This window comes from Anomaloglossus baeobatrachus, chromosome 5 (genome assembly GCF_048569485.1).
Source record: "Anomaloglossus baeobatrachus isolate aAnoBae1 chromosome 5, aAnoBae1.hap1, whole genome shotgun sequence".
NCBI classification, from domain to species: domain Eukaryota; kingdom Metazoa; phylum Chordata; class Amphibia; order Anura; family Aromobatidae; genus Anomaloglossus; species Anomaloglossus baeobatrachus.
Window position 1 is genome coordinate 540,307,372 of NC_134357.1, and position 19,559 is coordinate 540,326,930.

A 19,559-nucleotide genomic window follows, 5' to 3' on the forward strand; every position below is an offset into this window, starting at 1 on the left:
TTATTACAACACAGGGATGGGTAGGAAGGCGTTATTAGGCTACACATGCTCCTGCTTGTAGGTCAGAATGCATATGGGACGTGACAGGTTACCTTTAAGGCTACTTTCACACATCAATTTTTGGCATCAGGCATAATCCGGTTTGTGCCTGATGCTACGGATGCATTGCAGATTGTGGCAAAACTGATGCGACAGATCCGGTAAAAAAAACTGATCCGTTTTAGCAGTTTGTACCTGGCAAAGAGAATCCAGCTGTGGCTGCAGGTAACCTCAGTGATGTCTCTGCTGACAGCGCAACTCACTTCAGTTGCTTGTGGTGCTCAGAGCAAAAGGCGGTGTTCTACTGCCGCTCCTGTCGGCTTCCGATGTAGCAGAGCTGAAAGCGTTGTGGACCTCGTGTGGATTACGTCGGAGCTGGAGGGGTATTTGGGGAGTAATGAAGTGGTGAAACAGGGTGTTTTTTTGTCTTTTATTTCAAATAAAGGATTTTTCAGTGTTTGTGTTTATTTACTGTTACTACAGTTTAGTGATAGGGGTGTGTCTCATAGACACCTGCCATCAGTAAGCTGGGACTTAGTGGCAGCTATGGGCTGCCATTAACTCCTTATTACCCTGATTGCCACCGCATCAGGGCAATCGGGATGAGCTGTGTAGAGATCCAGGACTGTTGCACCTAATGGATGTGGCATTTCTGGGAAGCTGCTGGCTGATACTTTTAGGCTGGGGGGCTCCCCTTAACGTGGGCTCTCCATCCTGAGAATACCAGCCCTCAGCCGTGTGGCTTTACCTTGGCTGGTATCAAAATTGGGGGGATCAAACGCCGTTTTTTTTTTAATTGTTTATTTATTTTACTGCAAGATGTAGACATGCCCACCGGCGGCTGTGATTGGTTGCAGTGAGACAGCTGTCACTCAGCGTGGGGGCTTGTCTGACTGCAACCAATCATAGGCGAAAGAGAGAGAGACTAAATGACCGAGAGAAAGAGAGAGACCGACAGAGAGAGCTTTTTTTTTTTACCAGAAGTGAATTTACACAACGACTGGGCATGCCCAGAAATAAAACACGGATCCGTCGCCTGATTCCGTCAATTCACGACCCATAGGCTTCCATTGTAAAAAAACATGGACGGCACCGGATTCGTCGCCTTCTGTTTTTTCGCAGGTCCCAAAAACCGTTCCTTTGGACGTTGCTTCCGGCGGGCGCACAGCCAATTTTTGCCGGATCCGGCACAAGCCAGTGCAATTACAAGTCTATGAGGAAAAAACAGATCAGACATCAGATTTTATCCGCAATTCGCCAGATTGTGCCTGATGGCAAAAACTGATGTGTGAAAGCGGCTTAAGGCAAACAGTCCTAAAGGGTGCTATGACCTTCCATGATGGCACTCTTGTGAAGGTTAACCTGTAATTTTTAATCTCTACTGCAATACTCTGGTATGCAGTATATAGCACAAGTGATGAGACAACCACAGGTTCAAGTCCTGTTAAAGAAACTTAAAAATAAGGTAAATTAAAGTTTGTTTTTAAAGTACAAATTTGAATTGTCTGCTTTTTTCTCTAATAAAAAGTAGTAAAAAAAAATTACACTATGTCCATAAAACTAACTGATCAAGATATACAGTAGATTTAATCTGTAATGTAAAAAAATGTAACGATAAAGTGAAACACCAGAATTGCAGTTTTAGAGAACATACAGGGGACAGGAATTGGAAGTAAATTTTATGAAGGGCAGAATAGGACTAGATTAGATGAGGGAGGTGAGGTGATAGGCTAGTCTAAAGAAAAACGCATTTCTTTAGACTAGCCTATCACCTCACCTCCCTCATCTAATCTAGTCCTATTCTGCCCTTCATAAAATTTACTTCCAATTCTTTTCCCCTGTATCTTCTTATTCCATTCCTCTCCATATACTTTTTACACTCTGTATGTATAAATTCTGGCTGGCGACCGCTCCACACAGCTGTTTTTTGAATCCCCTATTAAATCGATGGCTGGAACATATATGACAAGCTTTTCTCCCCCCCATTCACCTTTTATGCCTCCTCTATTCCCTCATAGACTGTAAGCTTATGAGCAGGGCCCTCACTCCTCTTGGTATTCGAATTTTGTTATTCTGTAATGTGTAGGACGCGTCATGCACCCCGGCTTCAGAAGATGGAGGACAAAGATGGTCGAAAGAGGAGGCGCCGCACCCGGAGAACGGAGACACCCATCTGACCATGGCCGGCTTTACCCATGTGCGAGTTGTGCGGCCGCACAGGGCGCCAGCTAGCAGACAGCAGAGGGGGCGCCGCAGGGAGCAGCTGTTTACTTTCACTTTGCTGCTCCTAATGCAAAGGCTCCAGCAAAGAGCGCCCCCTCCCCCCTCCGCTCCGCTCTGCGTACAGTCGGCTCCCTGCACAACCTCCCCGCCCTCTCCTCCCCTCCCCTCTCCTCCCTAATAAGCCACTGACCGCTGCAGGCGTGTGTCTTAGGAGACCGTATATCCACAAGGGCAGAGCAGTGACATCATTGCATCGCGCTGCCTCCGCAGGCCACTATAGAAGAAAGATGGAGGCTGCGGTGCTGGGAATCAGGATTAGGTGAGTATAATTTTTTTTTTTATGTCTATATGGGATCTGTGGGGGCTCCTGTTGTATATAAGAGGGTATGTGGGGGCTCCTGCTGTGCGCAGAAGGGTATGTGGGGGCTCCTGCTGTGCGCAGGAGGGTATGTGTGGGCTCCTGCTGTGCGCAGGAGGCTGTGTGGGGGCTCCTGCTGTGCTCCCTCTCTCTGTCTCTGTGTGTTTCTGTCTTTGTGTGTCTGTGCTTGTGTTTGTGTGTATCTCTGTGTCTCTGTGTATCTCTATCTATGTGTGTCTCTGTGTCTATATCTGTGTCTCTTTGGGTCTCTGTCTCTGCGTGTCTCTGTCTTTGTAAGTCTCTGTGTGTCTGTCTCTGTGTATCTCTGTCTATGTGCCTGTCTCTGCCTCTGTGTCTGTCTGTCTCTGTGTCTCTGTCTGTGTGTCTGTGTGTGAATGTGTCTCTGTGTGTGTCTGTGTTTCTGTGTGTCTCTGCGTGTCTGTGTATCTCTGTCTTTGTGGGTCTCTGTGTATCTCTGTCTGTGTCTCTGTCTCTGTGTGTCTCTGTCTCTTTCTCTGTGCCTCTGTGTCTCTGTATCAGTTATCAGTCTTTGTGTGTCTGTCTCTGTGTGCCTCTATATCAGTCTCTGTATTAGTCTGTCTCTGTGTGTGTCTTTGTGTGTCTCTGTATCAGTCTTTGTGTGTATGTCTCTGTGTGTGTGTCTCTGTATCAGTCTCTGTGTTTCTGTGTGTCTCTGTATCTGTCTTTGTGTCTATGTGTCTGTGTGTGTCTCTGTGTCAGTCTCCATATACTTTTTACACTCTGTATGTATAAATTCTGGCTGGCGACCGCTCCACACAGCTGTTTTTTGAATCCCCTATTAAATCGATGGCTGGAACATATATGACAAGCTTTTCTCCCCCCCATTCACCTTTTATGCCTCCTCTATTCCCTCATAGACTGTAAGCTTATGAGCAGGGCCCTCACTCCTCTTGGTATTCGAATTTTGTTATTCTGTAATGTGTAGGACGCGTCATGCACCCCGGCTTCAGAAGATGGAGGACAAAGATGGTCGAAAGAGGAGGCGCCGCACCCGGAGAACGGAGACACCCATCTGACCATGGCCGGCTTTACCCATGTGCGAGTTGTGCGGCCGCACAGGGCGCCAGCTAGCAGACAGCAGAGGGGGCGCCGCAGGGAGCAGCTGTTTACTTTCACTTTGCTGCTCCTAATGCAAAGGCTCCAGCAAAGAGCGCCCCCTCCCCCCTCCGCTCCGCTCTGCGTACAGTCGGCTCCCTGCACAACCTCCCCGCCCTCTCCTCCCCTCCCCTCTCCTCCCTAATAAGCCACTGACCGCTGCAGGCGTGTGTCTTAGGAGACCGTATATCCACAAGGGCAGAGCAGTGACATCATTGCATCGCGCTGCCTCCGCAGGCCACTATAGAAGAAAGATGGAGGCTGCGGTGCTGGGAATCAGGATTAGGTGAGTATAATTTTTTTTTTTATGTCTATATGGGATCTGTGGGGGCTCCTGTTGTATATAAGAGGGTATGTGGGGGCTCCTGCTGTGCGCAGAAGGGTATGTGGGGGCTCCTGCTGTGCGCAGGAGGGTATGTGTGGGCTCCTGCTGTGCGCAGGAGGCTGTGTGGGGGCTCCTGCTGTGCTCCCTCTCTCTGTCTCTGTGTGTTTCTGTCTTTGTGTGTCTGTGCTTGTGTTTGTGTGTATCTCTGTGTCTCTGTGTATCTCTATCTATGTGTGTCTCTGTGTCTATATCTGTGTCTCTTTGGGTCTCTGTCTCTGCGTGTCTCTGTCTTTGTAAGTCTCTGTGTGTCTGTCTCTGTGTATCTCTGTCTATGTGCCTGTCTCTGCCTCTGTGTCTGTCTGTCTCTGTGTCTCTGTCTGTGTGTCTGTGTGTGAATGTGTCTCTGTGTGTGTCTGTGTTTCTGTGTGTCTCTGCGTGTCTGTGTATCTCTGTCTTTGTGGGTCTCTGTGTATCTCTGTCTGTGTCTCTGTCTCTGTGTGTCTCTGTCTCTTTCTCTGTGCCTCTGTGTCTCTGTATCAGTTATCAGTCTTTGTGTGTCTGTCTCTGTGTGCCTCTATATCAGTCTCTGTATTAGTCTGTCTCTGTGTGTGTCTTTGTGTGTCTCTGTATCAGTCTTTGTGTGTATGTCTCTGTGTGTGTGTCTCTGTATCAGTCTCTGTGTTTCTGTGTGTCTCTGTATCTGTCTTTGTGTCTATGTGTCTGTGTGTGTCTCTGTGTCAGTCTGTGTGTCTCTCTCTGTCTCTATAGCAGTCTCTGTGATTCTATGTCTGTGTCTATGTCTTTGTATCCCTATCTCTGTGTGTCTCTGTCTCTGTGTCTCTTTGTCAGTCTATGTGTGTGTCTCTGCATCAGTCTGTGTGTGTGTGTGTTTCTCTTTGTGTCTCTGTGTGTCTGTCTCTGTATCAGACTCGGTGTCCCTGTGTGTCTCTGTCTCTATATCAGTCTCTCTGGGTCTCTGTGTCTCTGTCTGTGTCTCTGTGTTTGTCTCTATCAAAATTATATTATCTGACACATTACCTGTCTTATACTAAGAATGCCCTTTGTTGCCTATAGCAACCAATTACAGCTCCTATTAATGACCTGTAGCTCCCAGCTCTATTGATTTTAATGTAAGCAGGTTTTTGGCAAATAACTGTAAAGCGCGGGGTTAAATTTTCCCCTCAAAACAGTCTATGACGTTCCCTGGGTCACATGAGGCGTCTGTGCAAAATTTTGTGATTGTAAATGCGACAGTGCGGATTCCTTTAATGGACATACACACACACATACACTCACACTCAGCTTTATATATTAGTTTATACACCCTACATATGCCCTGTACATGTCACGTATAGTGTGTAATGTAATGTAATTCTGAATATTGACCTGCCATATCCTATAGGTGTGTAATATGCGCTGTGTTAGGATTTCACTTGCCGATTCGAGTAGTTGTCATCTGATCACTCACATGCGATTTGCAATGTGTGGTCATCTGCCGCATGACGTCTCCTCCTGTGTCTCTCAAATTGAAAATTATAAAAATGAGAGACGCAGGAGGAGACGTCATTCAGCAGATGACCCCCAGTCTGCAAATCACTGGTAAGCGATCACATGACCACTCAAATTGGCAAATGAAATCCTAACAGTGTATATTACACATTTTGGGGGTTGGACCAGTCAATGTGCAGAATGTCAGACACAGAGGAGACACCGGTTAGTCCAGGGCAGCAGAGCAAGGAGAAGCCATTTTGCACCGGCCTCCCGGGCTCCTCATCCTGACTGCATCGTCCTCGGCAGAGATAAAATGTGTTTTATCTGAAATGTGGAAGCATCAGAGTAAAATATACACGACTGCAATAATGGAGCCGGTGTCTGATTCCTTCCACGCGGGGGTTGTGCAGGGGAATCGGCTGTCAGATTCCTTACCTGGTAGAAAATAACAGTGGAGTCTCATATGTTACATGGCGTCACTGCCGTCTGCACATCACATGGAATGGTTTAGGAGATGTTCACACGGGGCATCTTTTTTTTACCACAAATATGCAGCGTTTTTGTCCCAAGAGTGCACCATAAACGCACCCCGGCAAAAACGCATAAAATAACGCAATGTGTTTTTGACGCGTTTTTACCACGTTTTGCCTAATGCGGTTTTTAAGTCTAATCTATTGACTGGAGGGCTCAAAAACGAAAACGCAAAAAGAATTGACAGCTGCATCTTCAAAAACACAGCCAACAAAAGATGCCCAGTGTGGGCAGCAAAAGAGAAATCCCATAGACTTTGCTGGGAGGAGGAAATGCATGCAGGGGCATCTTTGTGACCTCAAAAATGCAACAAAAGATGTCCTGTGTGAACTTCGTCTTAGTGTCATTATGAAGGCCATCCTATCAATGGCATACATATCCTATGTAATGCATTGTCAGCAGCTTAGGTGTATTATGAGGTTCTGCAGCAGCTGAGGTGTATTACGCGGTTCTGCAGCAGCTGAAGTGTATTATGAGATTCTGCAGCAGCTGAGGTGTGTATGATGAGGTCCTGCAGCAGCTGAGGTGTGTATTATGGGGTTCTGAAGCAGCTGAAGTGTGTATGATGAGGTTCTGTAGTAGCTGAGGTGTGTATTATAGGGTTCTGCAGCAGTTGAGGTGAATGAGATTTTGCAGCAGCTGAGATGTGTATAATGAGGTTCTGTAGCATCTGAGGTGTGTATTTTGAGGTTCTGCAGCAGCTGAGGTGCGTATGATGAGGTTCTGCAGCAGCTGAGGGTGCATTATGAAGTTCTGCAGAACATTACATTATTTGGCATGGTTTTATCTTACCAATTTTCCAACAAAATTATTTGCAGCATTCCCAAATGGGGTGAGCCCAGTCTGGTTAATAAATGGATTACAGTATATATGCCATAGTTCTTCCATACACAGGGCCCCTCCCTCATGGTGTGTATGTGGTGCTGCACCTCAGTCTGTTCAGGTCATTTTAGCTGAGAGTCAGCGACACATACACAGCACCCCCCGTCCTTATGGTGTGTATGTGGTACTGCACCTGAGTCTGTTCAGGTCATTTTAGCTGAGAGGCAGCGACACATATAACCTGAGGACTCTTTATTATGTATAAAGCAGAGATTTTTTCTAATTTCTTACATTCCCCTTTAACATCTGTATTTTGGACTTTTTGGTTCGGCGTACACACAGCATCGGCCGCCGGCTCCATGGTGCCTTGTCTGGTATCATCTGGTACATTTATCCTCAGGATCCCACCAATGGGACCACGACCTGCGCCGCTCTAAGTGTATAGGAATTTATACCATCTCTCCACAAAGAGCAGCAGCGCCTCATTCTGCAGATACATGTGCACCCCATTGGGGGGATCCATAAGTACCATTCATAATGTAATATCCAGGCATACAGCATGTACGAGATGAGAAGACCCCAAGAAGAATGATTTCAGAGTGGTAGAATTAATGTGGATTGAGAATCAGATTCTCCATCACAAATCTGGAGGACTTTATTGTACATTTGAAGAAATCAATTTTCTTAGGATATAAAAAAATGGCCCCTGGTCCTCATTTGTTTCCTGGAAAGTGGGTAAACAATCAGTTGGGGGGTGGATGGGGGGCACCAAATATTAGTTTTGCACAGGGCGCCATTCAGGCTAAGGCTGGCCCTGCATATGACCAATCTGCACCGAACTGACCTCCTAGGTGAGTATTATAAAGTGATTTTTACGTTCTACTTAGCGGCCTGGGCTCTTATATACAGCATGTTAGAATGCTGTATATAGGAGCCCACTCGTGACTGCCGCAGCTTATAGGCCCCAAATCTGGTGACAGGTTCTCTTTAATATGGGCATAGAGGTGGCATAAAGGTGAAATTAGCCATACCTGTATGCCTCCTGGATGAGGGATTGTTTGGCAAAAATCCGATTGTATAGCTTCTATCTTCTGAGCTATGGGACATGTGCTGCCCGAAATATACTCTCACTCCAGTTTTCATTATACAGGATTCCCCCTCCCCTTCTCTTCCCTGGTGTCCCTGTGATGTCAGGTGCGCATCCAGAATTCTCGTATCTGCGCATTATGCCTGCCTTCGTGGGCATAGGCGTCAATTTTCCATCGGGTTGTCACTGCTACTACACCGTGAATGGGAGAAATGGCAAGCAGAATGCATAGGCACAGGCTTTCCGGCCGCACACCTGAATTCACAAAGATTCTGAAGCGAAGGGGAGGAAGGATGCTGCAAAATGAAGACCAGAAGAAGGTTTATCTTCCAGGAAGTGCATGCCCCATAACACGGAAGATAGAAGATATAAAAAAAATGATTTTTGCCAAACGTCTCTTCATCCAGGAGACATACAATTATGGCTAATTTCACCTTCAGGCCACCTGTAGGCCCATATTAATTACTAAAAAAAGCGCAAAAGGGTGACAGATTCTCTCTAACCAAGTCTCAGATCAATATTGCTGACACAAGTCTATGGCTCCATGATAAAATTAGACAGTACTCGGATGCCATCCTTTTGCTGGCTGTTTTTCAAAAACTGTTTGATACAAGATGCCTAAAATAAAAAAAAAATCAATACATTTTTTATTTTTTCATATGAGAAACACCAATGAAACTTTGACACTAAAAACTGACACGACAATCAAACTGTCACGCTAGGTGCAAGGAAGTATCAAGTGAGCGGTGAAAGGTAAGGGAAGGAAGGGGACCTCTGCGTCTAGGAAAGGGGAAGATGGTGATCTCTGACCAAACCTATAGCTGGTCTGATACGCCCACGGGGTCTGAGGTTACCCATCACAGGGCTGCAGTCCTTCTCCTGGGTCACCGCGGTGGCCTTGCCCGGTTCTGTGACCCCGGTGGTGTCAATAAAGATGGTTATGGGGATGATGGCAGTAGTTGTTTGTGACGGCACCTGTGGTGTGCGACCAATTATTACCCGCCGCTGCGGGACTTCTCTCTTCTGGGGCAGATGGTGACGCAGCTCGGGTGTTGCAGCTCTCCACAGGTAGAGCTAGGCCCCAGGGAGGATGATGGTGGCGGTAGTCACCTATGGCAAAGGGGCGCGAGGTTGCGAGCACTGGCAGTGATGGGATGACAAAGAGGGTGTAGTTAAAGTTCTTTTACTCACTGGAAGCACACTGCCATTGGAGCACCGAGCTACACTGTGATGGGCTTCAGCCGATCCCGGATAATTCGGAGGTCGAGGCCGGTGTTTCCCTCTGTGCATCACCTTTCCATGGTTTCCCTCCACCCCAGCTCCTGGGCCATGGAATGGGTCACGAGTGCCTTCTGCACTCTCCGCGAACCTTGGAATCCCCCTTCTTTCCTAAGAACCCGGGTCAAGCTTCCAGCTCCAGACCACAGGCCCTGAACTGTCCGTGTCTTTGCTTGTTCCGGAGCCTCTCCAGATGCCTGCTGCATCCTAAGGTATCTGCCAGACTGCCTTGTGTGAGATGGCTCCTAACTTCCCCTGTTGGTGCCCCGCCTCCCAGGTAGCTAAACTACTGGGCAAGAGGTCCCATACCTCATGATGGCCACCCCAGCACCTACCCTAGCCCAATCCCAGTGGAAGAGCTCCCGTGTTATGTGTTGGATGAGTGAATTTGGTGGTGATTACCAGTGACTACCTCCTCCATCTCCGAGAAGAATACTGCACCTCGGGTGATGTGCAGTACCCTGTGGCGCCTGAAGCCGCAGGGGCGCCACAGGTCCCTGGAGTCCCTCAACACCCTAGATAGGTTATGCACCTATGTGCCAAGCCGGATACTTGACTCTTGGTATCCCTAGCACTGGACCCTAAATAGGGAACAAATGGGATGAGCCCTTTGTCAACACCACTAAACGCTAAAGGAAGACTCAAGTAGTACACACGGGGGAAAAAGAATGAACTACTTAGCCACAGATGACTTAGGCAGAAGTTCAGCAAGCTTCAGCGACAACACTACAGATGAGTACAAGCCACCTGCTAGCAACCAGAGCTAGAATGAACTGAATAATATCACCAGCCCAGGGACGAATTGATTATTTAAGCACTAAGAGAATACTGATGACCAGCAGCTGGGTGGAAGGCGAGCTCCTGTTGGGTCCAAAAGGGAGAGATGAATCCAGCAGGAAAGCTATCTACCCCAATATATGCGGGGTGAGGAGGGGGGAGTAATAATACTCACCAGATGCAGTTGTGACAGTCACAACTACTTTACTCGCGTGTATAACTTGATCAAGGCTGCAGCCACCCGAAACGGCAGATAACAGAGAGGGTTAGAGATGGGTGTTTGATGCCGCGCCAAATGATCACTGTTCAAATGTCAGATTAACGAGTCTTTATTGTTGGCATAGGTCTACGCGTTTCGGGAGCTCAGCTCTCTTCCTCAGGACCGTCAAGCACCAAAGAAACATCAAATCTCTAACCCTCTCTGTTATCTGTCACCCATGACACACCCTTGACACAAACTCGGATGAAAATCTGATCAAAAACAATGATGAAACTCAAATCGTTTTTAGAATTGGTGAAAAATCACTGATACTGTAGAAGAAGGGGTGAAGTAATGAAGGCACAGAAATTGACTGTGAAGGGAAAGGTTTACTTGAGTGGTCTGGAAACAGGGCATAAAGAATAAAGGGACAATCATGTGGCTGGTCCCATAGATTGTAGTACAACTGATTGTGATCATCGAGCACCGGGACTTATTTATAAACTTATAAACATTGACAGTGGCCGGCACACAAAACATTGATGGCTAAAAAAAAAACATCGAAACAAACCATAAAAATAATTGCAACGATCTTTTCCATAAAGATCTAAAAAATAAAAGTACACCATAAACGTATCGATGCACATACAGCAAATGGTGTCACTGCGAATGCAACAACCCACATAAGACATCAACATAATCCGACCGACCCACAGAAAACAAATAATGCAATATTTACATAGAAGAGTAAATGGCGAATGCTAAAAATGCATAAAAAAAAGAAAAAGGAGGATGTTTTACCATAAGTCTCCCAAAATAATTAAACGGTCTGTACAATAAGTGATATCTGCCCAAAATATAACTCGTCTCATACAATAGACACAACAGAAACAATGTAAAATAATGCTGAAGGGGTTAATGCCCCCTGCCCCAGTAATGGGGAATCTGCACATACCTCCTCCTGCAGAGTCGCACACTAGATATATGGCTGCTCTGTGCTTCCAGGACCTGTGATGATGTCACATGGAGGGGAGGAGTCAGGGGTCACATCATCAGCTCCTTAGTGTATGTAGGATTCTGGTTTACAGTGTGGATGTAGCAGAGCCATGTGTGTAGGACATGTACGGAAACGAGCCGTCTGTGTATGAGGTGTATGGAGCAGACCTGCCTGGGTACGACATGTACAGAGTAGAGCCGTGTGTGTACGAGGTGTACGGAGCACGTGTACGTGTATGGAGTGGAGCCGTGTGTATTCTAGGAAAGCATTGGAAAAGTCCTAGAAGGGAGGTATGTATCACCTGGGTTCCTAGCCTCAGTGATGTACAGTGGGGTATATAAGTATTTGATACACTGCCAATATAGCAAGTTTTCCCACCTACAAAGAATGGAGAGGTCTGTAATTTTTTATCATAGGTACACTTCAACTGTGACAGACGGAATAAAAAAAAAATCCAGAAAATCCTATTATATGATTTTTAAATAATTCATTTGCATTTTATTGCATGAAATAAGTATTTGATCACGTACCAACCAGCAAGAATTCCGTCTCTCACAGACCTGTTATCTTTTCTTTATGAAGCTCCTCCTCTTCCCTCATTACTTGTATTCATTGCTTCTGTTTGCTTTTGTTACTTGTATAAGACCCCTGTCCACTGTAAAAAATATATATCCCTTAAATATATTTTTCTTAATATACGCGATGGGATATAAAAACCGATAGACTTCAAAAATGTAAAAATAAATAATGTATTTATATTAAGTAAAAATGATTGACAAAAAAAGAAGAGTTGATTAATTACAGAGAAGGAAAACAATATTCTTAGTTTGCTTACGTGAGGAGTTCAATAATAGTCCATTTCTTACTAAATCAGTAGAAGTCTTCATTCATCTTTCCCTGGATCCTGAATGGATGACATGCTGGAGACCCACATGTGTTGCTTCATCTTGGATGGGTGGATGGTTTAGGGCTCAGCAGCTTCGACATATGTGTAGCTCGACTCTCCGGAGCAAGAGTGACCCCCTCCCCAGCATGTGTCATGTTATGTATGCAGCTGTTCAAAACCATATAGGGAGATTTTGCTGTACACAAGATGTAAGCCTCCAATATAGACAAGACTGTCAGCATATATACCCAATATGTCCTATTATAATGGGTTTGATAGCTATACGTATTACACAGCACAACAAATAAACACTTTTTGTCTGCTACTTGGCAAAAACCATGTGCGCTATACTAAATCAAATGCGCTGAATCCAAATCTGAAGTTAGTTTTTTTGTAGCACGTCAGGATATTAAGTTATTCCAATTTTTGTGAAAATTAAAATAAGCAATTAATAAAGATACAGAATCGTTATGTCCCACAGTTTCACAACATGTATTATCATTTTTATTGAAAAAGAAGCATAGGTAAATAAACCAAAAAACTTAAAAATCACTTATAGTAGCTTAAGAAATCGCCTTGAACTCAGCAGAGTACTTTTAAAAGTGCTTCAGGCACTTGCTTTTGCGCTTGTGAGTGGTCCTAATGGCCCGTTGCAAAAACCAGCAGTAATCGCCCATCATGTTGGGGTTAAAGCGACCTGGGTATCTTTTTTCCATAGTAGAAATGTCCTGGTGGAATCTCTCACCATGTTCGTCACTGACATTACCCATATTTGGAGGAAAGAAGTCAAGATGTGAATGTAGGAAATGCATTTTCAATGACATTCGGGCACCATGCATTTCGTATGCTTGAAGCATATTGTCTATTAGTTCAGCATAGTTTTCTGCTCTTTCGTTTCCAAGGACGTTTTGAACTACTACTATAAATGCATCCCATGCAGTTAGTTCAAGTGGGGTGAGTTTTTTCTTGAAGATTTCATCATGGATTAGTTGGTGGATTTCAGGACCAATAAAGATTCCTGCTTTGAGTTTGGCCTCAGTGTTCAATGCACTAAACTTTTCCTTCAGATACTTAAATCCATTCCCTTGACGATCCATTGCTACTACAAAATTTTTCATTAGTCCTAGTTTAATGTGAAGAGGTGGAAGATAAACTTTAAGTGGATCGACAAGTGATTCGTGTTGAACATTGTGCTTACCAATCTTATGTTCATCTCTATTGGGCCACCGTTTAATTTTATAATGGTTGTTGTCATCTCGACTGTTCCATAGGCACAGAAAGCACATATGCTTAGTGTAACCTAACTGCAAACCAAGGACTAGTGCAACAACTTTGAGGTCAGCACAAATGTTCCATTGATGTTCTGAATATTTAATCAATTTCAGAATGATCTGCATAGAAGCATAGGTCTCTTTCATTCCAACCGCATGTGCAATGCCTTCAACAATGCCTGAATAGGCGTATGGCTTTTTCTAAGTATAACTCAAAATCTGGACGTGCTGTGCAAATTCTGAGTTCATATTTGGAATCAGCATGTTCAAATTAGTAAAGAACACATGTTTTACCCTCAGTAGCAAAATCATTGTTGTGCTGTGTATGTTTTTACATCCACACACTCAATCAATCACAATCAAACCTCTCGACCATGGCCAAGACCCAAGAGCTGTCTATGGACACCAGGGACAAAACTGTATACCTGCACAAGGCTGGGATGGGCTACAGGACAATAAGCAAGCAGCTTGGTGAGAAGGCAACAACTGTTGGCACAATTATTAGAAAATGGAAGAAACACAAGATGACTGTCAATCTTACTTGATTTGCCGCTCCATGTAAGATCTGGGATGGACTACTTGATTTTTGGTAGGGGTTTTAGGAGCAGTCAAAGAGCTCAGGTGGGAAATGGCTGCTCAAATACCTCCAGTGTGGGCTTTGCGGGTCCTACAAGGACCAGCTGAAGGGGCTCAGGTGTGTCTAACCTGTGAACTGCAGTGAATGTTCATTATTGCCCTCACGGTCATGGTCCTCTCTCCTTCTATATCAGTTTGTGCCTTGAATTGTTTATGATTATTGTACTTCTTATTATGTACACCCCTTTTTCACATGTAAAGCACCATAGAATAAATGGCACTATAATAACAATGTTGCTGTGCAGACAGTGGTTTGAATTCATGCCAGATCCTATCTGCCCATATATTTGTGGACTTTTAGTCCCGGAGAGGCATGACACTACAAAAGGTTCCATCAAAGAAAGGTCAACTTGCCACGGTTGATAGGCATACAAGAATTTGCCAAATAACGTTCATTCTTTTAACTATATTTTCTATAGCATTAGTGCAGTTTAAATTTCATACATTCTATGTTTGCATATGTCTTGGCGCTTACAGTGTGCTGCTGTGTCCCTTTGTTTGTGTTTCATACAATATAAACAGACCAATGGATTTTGTGTTGCTATACCTCTAAGAGAGACTACCAGTGGTTGGAACCCTACATTACTTACCTCACATTTATTGATAAGTGTATACAAAATCATATTTACGCTTCTTAATATTGAAATTGCAACACCAAGAAGAAAAAGTATTTGATTTTGGAAATCACAGGATCTATAGCCATTTTAATGATATACACAAGATGAAATCAGAGATAAATGTATGCTTTCCTCCAGCTAGGGCAAAAAAATAATTTACTGCCCCCTCCTATGCACAATTTAAGCAGTTTAATTAATCATGTGACTGCTCATATGCGATATGCATACTTAGTCATATGCTATTGCTTAAACTTTCAATGGTCAGTGAAAAACTAAAGCTATGCGTCATTGAGAAATAAAAAAAAGAAACTAGTCGGCACATGACCATAATTATGAAAATCGCATGAGTGGTCATGTGATGACCGTCGTAGCCAGCAAGCAGAGTTGAATCCTGAGACAGTATATTGCATGCTGCAAAGATTTGGCAAGTTACAGTACTTAATTTTAAAATGCATAATGCTAACAAATACAAATGTAGTAACACTTATCTTGTCATACGCACAATACTTTATGAACATAGCAATGTTTCACATTATTTACCAAGTTATGGATTGCTATATGTGTACAGTATTAGTCAATAATAATATAGAACTTCAGCACCAGACACACCAACAGTACAGGAAGACATCACCAGAACCACCATCAGTACATGAATAAAGCACCAGAACCACCATTAGTAGAGAAACCCATCAATAGAACCATCAGCAGTACATGAATACATCTCTAGAACCACCATCAATACATGTGCATACAACAGGGGTGGAGATCCTCCGGCCCGCCGGCCGTATGCGGCCCCTGATGACTTTTTATGCAGCCCCTGGGTACATTCCTGGTGACCCCAGGCAGCCGTGGTTTTGTCGGTTGCCGGCCCTTTAAATCACAATGTGTGGTGCTCATACCATTAGGTCCTCAGACTGCTGACCTGTGCTAGCACGCTGACGACGTACTTTGTGGGCGGGGTAAGCATGAGATGTGTTGTGCTCCTGTCCCACAAAAGAAGGAGCATCAGGTTTACCGGCCTCCCGTGTGTACATGCCTCCCGCGGTGCTGTGAGCCTCCTGCCACCCACGGTGCTGGAGACTCCTGCCTCCCACGGTGCTGTGTGACTCCCGCTTCCCGTGGTGCTGTGTGACTCCCGCCTCCCGAGGTGCTGTGTGACTCCTGCCTCCCGCGGTGCTGTGAGCCTCCTGCCTCCCACAGAGCTATGAGCCTCCTGCCTCCCGCAGAGCTGTGAGCCTCCTGCCCTCAGGTGCTGTGAGACTTCTGCGCTGCTGTGAGCCTCCTGCCTCCCACGGTGCTGTGTTCACCATGCTCACTATATGATAAAACTGATGCACTGATGTGTTGGTGTGATGTCTCAAGTCAGTACAAGTTTGGAGACACCAAACATGTATAGGTTTACTTTTTTTTTTTCCAATTTAAAGTTTTATTAGTTTTCAAAAGAAGAAAATACAAACAATATCACTGTCCATCATATAAAATATTGATAAACAAGGGGCCTTCACGGCGTAACGAAGCCTCAGGCTCAACAACCTTACATCTGTAAATAAAAAATATTTGGACAATGAGTCTTTCTGAGAATAAAGACATAACAAAAGTAAAGAAAAGTGAACAAGGAAGAGAACAGATCAGAAATGAAGGGGGAGGCAAGGGAGGGAGATCGATAGGGAGAAAGACACGGATAGGAGTGTGGTGACCGGGACTGATGCCTCATCCATTGAGCTTAGACCTGAAAGGGAGGTAGGGAAATATTGAGGGTGCAGCAAGCCAAGGATCCTGTTTACTGGGGGTTGACGAGGGCTAGGAACCTTGGGTCAGAGAGAAAGGACTCCCACTGAAGCCATTTAGAGGAGGTTTCCACTAGCTGCCCCCGCGATTGGGCCATTACCATCTCCATACGGTGTTCTACATTCACTTCTGTCACCCATTCCTCTATGGTCGGGGGGTGGGGTCTTTCCAACATCGTGGGATTACTGTCTTGGCGGCCTGGAGAAGATGTCCAGTGTGGGATTTTTTATACGTCTTTTCTGGTATTTTAAACATAAACAATAGGGCTGCCTCAGGGCGACTAGGGACTATGGTCCCCGTAACCTCTTGGATGCCCACTAGCACCTTGCTCCAGAAGGCCGTCAAGCTCGGGCAAAACCACCAGATATGGGCCATGGTACCGCCCTGTGCTCCGCAGCGCCAACATGTGTCAGGAACTTCGGGACACCACATATGAAGGGATGACGGGACCCTGTACCACCTGGAAAGAATTTTGTAGCAGGTCTCCTGCATTCTCGTGGCAAACACGGACTTATGGGTCAAGCGGAAACACCGTTCCCATTGATCCCTGGAGAATGTCTGGTTGAGCTCTGCCTCCCATGCAGTGCAGAAGCAAGGAAGTGGTACCTCTGCTGCTTCTGTCAAAATCCCATAAATCCTTGATATTGCATGTCTAGAGTCAGGTACCCCGGTACAGATACGTTCAAAAGGGGTAGGAGGTGGGGGACGAGCCAGATCTTGCCCCTGCAAGGTTATGAAGTGTTTAAGTTGGTGGTTAAGCTGTTGTGGACATCAGCCCCTGGAGGAAGGCAACAAGGGTTTGTGTCTGACTTCGGTGTGCCTGACCGGGAGTGTGGGGTGTGTGTAGGTGTTGTTCTCTGTGGCCCCTGGCTTGTCCAGGGTGCCACATTCCCCCTTAGTTAAATGCAGTCCGCGGGCTGCCCGTCCATCACCGGTTTTATTTTCACAAACTGAAAAATAGAAAAACGGTAACACATTACAATTAAAATAACATCTTCCCACATCGGGAGGTACTCTTACTTAAACGTTACGGTTACGGCTTCCGCTCTCTCCCACCCAAGCAACCTGGCCCTGATGCTGCCCCTAAGCAAACAGGCAGCACCCCTTGACCCCAGTCCTGCACAAGTTGCCTGAGTGGGTTCTGTCCTTTTCAGGGGACCCACGTCCACGGGGAACCCCTGAAACCCCCAGAGGATCGCCACCGGTTCCGGTGGTGGCTGGGCCCCAGCCGGCTCCACTGCGGGCCCTTCCTCCAATCTGCCTCTCCGGAGGCGGTAACGGTGAAAGCCACAACAACATTATTTACATGCCACAAGTTTGTGGTTGCCCTGCTAGTTCTCGGGCTTGTCCGTAGTAGTTTCTACGCATAATGTGAAAAGGGGGTCCCAACGGGGACCAGTTGCCGGCAACGACCGGTTCTAAGCAGGCTGACAATCAGGTAGCAAATCAGATGACATCTCGGTTGATCCTTCATTTATCATTCTTTTTCAAAACATTTTAACGGTACTTTGTGGTCCCAACGGGGAACAACTGCAGCGGGGCTCCGCTGACCTTATTCCGACTCTTCGATGTCGGCTGGGGGAGGGGACGCGGTGGACACCCGGGCCTCCTGGCTGCCCCTCAGCGTGGCATCCAGTGCAAATCACCCCCTCTCCCCACAGAGCCGGGTGTACTGCACCAAGTCGCCCGGCATCAGGTTACTGGGTGCTCCTCCGGCAGGTGGGCATTAACATCCCGCCGGGCTATGAAGACTTCGGCCTCCAGGCCCGGTTCATATATGAAGCCATAGCCCCGGCGGACATCAAACCGCCTCACCTGCCCTTCATACAGGGGGCCCCGGACACGGAAGGTCGCTTGGCGGAGGCTCTCCTTCTCCCGGATCGTACGGGCTACCATCTCCGCCTTCTTCCTTTCCCTTTCCGCAATCTCCGGTCCCAGCGGTGTCGGCTCCCTGTCCCAATACGGTGCTGCTGTGAGCTCCGGCGCACGGGTCGGGCCCCGCGAGACCTTCTGGACACTGCCCACCACTGGCAATCTGGGTGGAAGGTCCCGCGGTGACTTGGCCTGGCGTGCTGCTTTGCAGCGGCAACCCGGGACAACCTCAGCCGAGGTGTTGGGGGATGGGCACAGGGGCTTTCTTCCGTTGGGCCTTCTGCACGGAGCGGCCTGTCGGCTCCGGCTCGGGGGAAGTCTCTGTAAATGCCTCCGGCTCGGGCTTCTGGACTTTCCAGGGCAGCACTTCCGGTCGGTCACAGGCTCCGGCTACAGGTCGATCCGCCTGGGCGGACATGCAGGGTACCGCTACCGGTTGCGGGGGCAGCGGGCCTAGTGGCGGGGTCACGGGTACGGGTAGCGAGGGAGGTAGCAGGGCGAGAGGGTTCAGAACGGGTCCCGCAGCCACGATGACCGACCCACTAGGGGTACCGGGGCGTGGGTCACTCACACTCCCTTCCGAAGCTCCCTCCTCTTCGCGTCTCCGTACGGTCGCTATAACCTCCGCCATGTCGGCCTCCCACTCCTCCAAGAGGAGCTGCATCTTGACCTGCAGCCGTTGTTGGAGCTGCGCGGTCCGGATCTCCACCCACGCCGCGGTTCCAGGCGCGGGGGCTACGGTGCTACGGGACGGCATATACATTCCTCTCCCAGGAACAAGATGGCCGCAGGGTCCTGGCGTCCCTGCTTTTATAGCCGCGTGCTACATGCGGCCAGACGCCATCAGTCCCCCTTAGTCTCTTTCCGGCTCCTCCTCTACAGGGGCGGGGTTTTGGCCTTCGCGCCTCCACTACTCGAGGAGACGCTCGAGCGGGAATTCTTCGCGCCCAAAATGGCGGCTTCACAAATTTTTCGGCCGGACACCTCCGCCGGTCACACAAGGCGCACTTCTACCAGTTGGTAGAACGGTAGGATCCTGTTCGTGATGCCAAGTTGTCGCGGGCGGAGGAGGGGACACTGCGCTCTCCCACTGCTCGGGTCCGGCTGCTGCTGCTGCTCGGTGGTGGCTCGAGCGGTGGGCCAGATCCCGGGGACTCGAGCGGCGCTCCTCGCCCGTGAGTGAAAAGGGGATTTTGATTGTGGGGATTTGATTATTGTCCGTGAC

The 19,559-nt window shown here is 47.1% G+C and overlaps 1 protein-coding gene across 1 annotated transcript in view; it reads right to left on the minus strand.

The window, feature by feature from the left end:
• The window catches only part of LOC142312939 (uncharacterized), a 72,967-nt gene that overhangs the window by 8,185 nt on the left and 45,223 nt on the right, over positions 1–19,559 (minus strand).